At 37.3% G+C, this 4,790-nt stretch overlaps 1 pseudogene across 1 annotated transcript; it reads right to left on the bottom strand.

Annotated features, from left to right (window-relative positions):
• Positions 1-1,057: 1,057 nt before the first annotated feature.
• LOC105545614 lies at positions 1,058-1,930 on the bottom strand (annotated as a pseudogene). The gene has a single exon (XR_001006951.1). The product of XR_001006951.1 is annotated as a 60S ribosomal protein L6 pseudogene (transcript).
• Between the last annotated feature and the right edge of the window lie 2,860 nt (positions 1,931-4,790).

A 4,790-nucleotide genomic window follows, 5' to 3' on the forward strand; every position in this document is an offset into this window, starting at 1 on the left:
GGCCTTCTGACATTGCTTACTCTTCTCCTAGATTTTCCCTTGGTTCCTTCACTTACTTAATTCTAGTCTATGCTGAAGTATCTCTTTAGAAAGCACTTCCCAGAACACTTTAGCCAAACAAACAAACAAACAAACAAACCAAAAAGCCCCTCTGCCGTACCCAATCTCTTCACTCTGCTTTCTTTTTCTCCTTTGCACTTATTACTACCAAAAATTTTATCACATATCCAATTATTTCCAATTATTTACTTGCTTACTGTATATTGTCTCTCATTAGAAAATATGCTTCATCTGGATGGTGGCTTTACCTGTGTAGCTTCATAACCATATTTCCTGAAGGGCTCCTGTCATTCAGGTGGCACTCAAATATTTACTGCATGACTAAATGAATGAATCAAAGGAAGGGGCAAGAGACACAGGTGTTCTCATTCTCTAGAATTTTTAAAACATAATGACACTACTTGTAAAAACAACAAAACACTGAAAACACAGTTATAAAGAGTGTAGAAATTAGTAAATAATAATTGTGTACCTCCCTAAAAGATAAGAGTTCTTAAGGAAAGGTGGGGAACCTGTTGTACACAAGTTATAAGAAAACGTGTCAGTGACTGTGGACAAAAGGGAAGCATGGCCTATGGCCGCAATGTCTATACGTTCTTATTAAATTATTAAAGTCCTGGAGTACTCAGATATATGGAGTCTTATTCAACTGTGGATGAAACATACACAAAAAATATTTCTGATCCTATATTAATACATCCATGAGATGGTGTTATATTTAAAATTATTGTAGAATTTCTGAATAACTAAATAAGAGTCATTTGCTACATGCATATTTATGTAGATTTTTAAATATAGTTAACTAAAAAATTGGGAATTTCATGGGCAATTACACCAGTTATTCTAAAGCAAGATATTATAGTGGTAAATCTGTCAAGCTTTGGAATGAAAGTTAAAAAATGAAGAACCTCAAAGAATTTTTACTTATAATTCATAAAACATCTCTTCTTTTTTTTTTTTTTTTTGTAGTTAGCTATTTAATGGGTTCTTAAGACATTTAGAACACCAGTTTGAGAGGATCAATTCCATTCGTCAGGGCAAACACAGATTGCAGGTAGCCCTGGAGCTGAGGAACAGCTTTGACTTTTGGTAAAATTTGTGAGTCCACAGCTTTCTGATCAATCTTGTGCTGCTCCGTAATCTCCTATTTCTCTTTTTCTGTGTCGAAGATCTCACCTTCCTGGTGTCTGGGCTTCCGCAGCTGCTGCTGCTTGAAGTAAGCATCAGTAAGATGTTTTGGGATTTTGACATTGCTGATATCGATTTTGGTTGAGGTGGCAATGACAAATTTCTGGTGTGTTCTTCGTAGAGGAACTCGATTGAGGACCAGAGGTCCAGTCACAAGTAACAAGCCACTAGCCAGCTGCTTCAGGAAAACCACCCTCTTGCCCCTGTGGCGTCCAGTGAGGATGATCAGAATGGTCCCGGGGGTAATGCTGGCTCGCAGTTTTCTCACGTGCTGACTGATGGGTTTTTTTTTTTTGCCATGGCTCAACAGCTTTCGAGGCACATCTTCAGTAGGATAATATCTAGGCATTTTGCGAAGTTTAACCACCCGGGTACCGCCGTTCTTGTCACCACCAACTGGTTCTGTAAGAGTTGCAAGAAGCTCCTCCTCCTTTTTCTTTTCAACCTTGGATTTAGCGGCTGAGTACTTCCTCTTGTACATGGCCTTTCTGGAATACATGGCAGATCGGGAATACCTGCCAATTTCTCTGACAAGGACAGGGTTGCAGCTGTAATGGGGCTTCCCCTTCTTGGGCCTTTTAGCCTTGAGGTTACCCTTTTTCACCTTGCCACCAGCATCAGCCTTCTTGGCTTCGGGTTTCTTCTCTTTAGTATCTGGCTTCTCAACTTTTTCACCCACCATCTTGTAAGATGGGAAAGAGACATCTCTTCTTTTGAGAAGTATCTGTTCATGTCCTTTGTCTACTTTTTAATGGGGTGATTTGGTTTTCTTTTGGAAGTTTGAAGTTCTGTATAGATGCTGGACATTAGACCTTCACTAGATGCATAGTTTGCAAAAATTGTCTCCTATTCTGTATGTTGCCCGTTCGGTCTGATGATAGTTTCTTTCGCTGTGCAGAAACTCTTCGGTTTAATTAGATCCCATTTGTCAATTTTTGCTTTTGTTGCAATTGTTTTTGATATCTTCATCATGAAATCTTTGCCCGTGCCTATGTCCTGAATGGTATTGCCTAGGTTGTCTTCCCATTATCCTTAGCAAACAAACGCAGGAAAAGAAAATGAAACACTGCAAGTTCTCACTTACAGGTGGGAGCTAAATGATGAGAACACATGGAGAGAATAAAAAAAATAACTAACGGATACTAGACTTAATACCTGGGTAATGAGATAATGTGTACAACAAACCCCCATGACACATTACGTAGGTATGTATGTTACATAGGCAAGTAACAAGCCTCCACATGTACCCCTGAACTTAAAATAAAAGTGTATTTTAAAAAGGCATGATATCAGCCCACGAGAAACATTTTTATTAAGTTCAAGATTCACAAAAAGGTATAATGAAAGAAAAATGAAGATAACTATTCTCTCTAGTCCAAAGGTGGCAGTATTCCCCTACTTCTTATCAATTGTTTATTTTCTATAGTTTCCTTTATCATTATCTCTATTGAAGTTATTTGAAATCTCATATAATCCTGCCCTCAGGAGGCCCTAGCTTTCTTATCATTTCTAGTGCCAAAATAAAATACATATGAAACTAAAGCAAAGGAACACAGCAAAAGTGGCTGAGAAATTGGTACAATAATCTAGGCCAATTGAGGATAAAAGTTCCATGATTCAAAGGATGAAGACAGTGTCTGATAGATGGATATTATGATACAGAGATTTTACTTGAACAATGCTTTACTAAGAAGAGAAATGAGGCTGAGCAAGGTGGCTCACACCTGTAATCCCAGCACTTTTGGAGACCGAGGTGGGCGGATCACCTGAGGTCAGGAGTTTGAGACCAGCCTGGCCAACATGGTGAAGCCCCATCTCTACTAAAAATACAAAAAATTAGCCACCGTGGTGGCAGGTGCCTGTAATCCCAGCTACTCGGGAGGCTGATACAGGAGAATCCCTTAAACCTGGGAGGCGGAAGTTGCAGTGAGCTGAGATCACACCACTGCACTACAGTCTGAGCGACAGAGCAAGACTGCCTCTTAAAAAAAAAAAAGAGAGAGAGAGAAATGAAAAACCTTAAAACAGGCACAGACACCCATACTCAACATACATTTGATGGTTTCCAAAAGGTCAGTTAAAAATGAGCATTTCTATAGCTACTGATTAAATCATGCATATGTCTTTTTTTTTTTTTTTTTGAGACGGAGTCTCACTTTGTTGCCCAGTCTGGAGTGCAGTCGCGCGATCTCGGCTCACTGCAAGCTCCACCTCCCGGGTTCATGCCATTCTCCAGCCTCCCAAAGTGTTGGAATTACAGGTGTGAGCCACCGCACCCGGCCGCATATGTCATTTTTAAACAGCTTTATTGAAGCACAAAATAAATATAATAAAGTGAACATAATTAAAGTGTGCAGTTTGATAGGTTGCTCTATGTATATATCTGTGAAACCATCAGGACAATAAAAACATTTCAATCACCCCAAAAACTTTCCTTGTGTGTCTCTGTAATTCCTTCTTCCCACTCATCCCTGTCCCACTCTTTAACTCCAGATAATCGCTGATCTGCTTTCTGTGAAATTTTGCATTCTTTAAAATGTATATAAATGAAATCATGCATTGTGTGTACTTTTTTGTGTCTTCTGTCATCCAGCATATTTTCAGATTCATCTATATTGTAGCATTGATCAATGATTCATTCCTTTTTCATTGCTTAATAATAAGTATGAACAGAACACATCCATTCAATTGTTGATAGAAATTTGGGTTGTTTTCACTTTTTGGCTATTAAAATAAAGTTGCAATGAACATTAATATATGAATCTTTGTATGAACATTATATTGTTCTTGGCTAAATCCTTAAGAATGGAATGATCAGATCATATTTCTTTAAAAAAAAAAACTGCCAAACTTTTTCAAAATACATGAATCAAGTTTCTATTACTTCTTTAGTCAACTTTGGTAGTTTGTGTTTCTCGAAATTTTTCCATTTCATCTATGTTATCTAATTTGTTGTAATACAATTGTTAATTTTATTTCCTCATAATCCTTTTATTTATCTAAGGTCAGCAGCAATGTCCTTTTATGCCCAGTTGTAATAACTGAATATTTTGTCTCTCTCTCTCCATCTCTGTCTCCCCTTCCTTCTGTTTTTTTGCTTTCTCTACTTTTCTTGGTGAGTCTAACTATAAGTTTGTCAATTCTCCTAATCTTTACAAAGTACAAAGTATTACTTTGTTGATTTTCTCTACATTTTCCCATTCTCCAATGTATTTACTTCCACTCTAATCTTTACTATTTCCTTCCATTTGCTTTTAGTTGGTCTTTCTTTTTTACTTTCTTGTAGTGAAATTTTGGTGATTTAGTCCTCATATAGGTGCTTACAGCTGTGTGTTTCACACTGAGCACTGCTTTAGCTGCATCCCATAGATTTTGTTGTTTTCTTTTCCTTCATCTCTAGGTATTTTCTAATTTCCTTTGTGATTTCTTTTTTGACCTACTGTCCTTTGAGTAGCATGTTGGTTAATTTCTACATATTTGTGAATTTCTCTAATTTTCTTCTGTCATTGTTTCCTAATTTTATTCCATTGTGTTTGGAGAAC

This window comes from Mandrillus leucophaeus, unplaced genomic scaffold (assembly GCF_000951045.1).
Source record: "Mandrillus leucophaeus isolate KB7577 unplaced genomic scaffold, Mleu.le_1.0 Scaffold333, whole genome shotgun sequence".
NCBI classification, from domain to species: Eukaryota; Metazoa; Chordata; class Mammalia; order Primates; family Cercopithecidae; genus Mandrillus; species Mandrillus leucophaeus.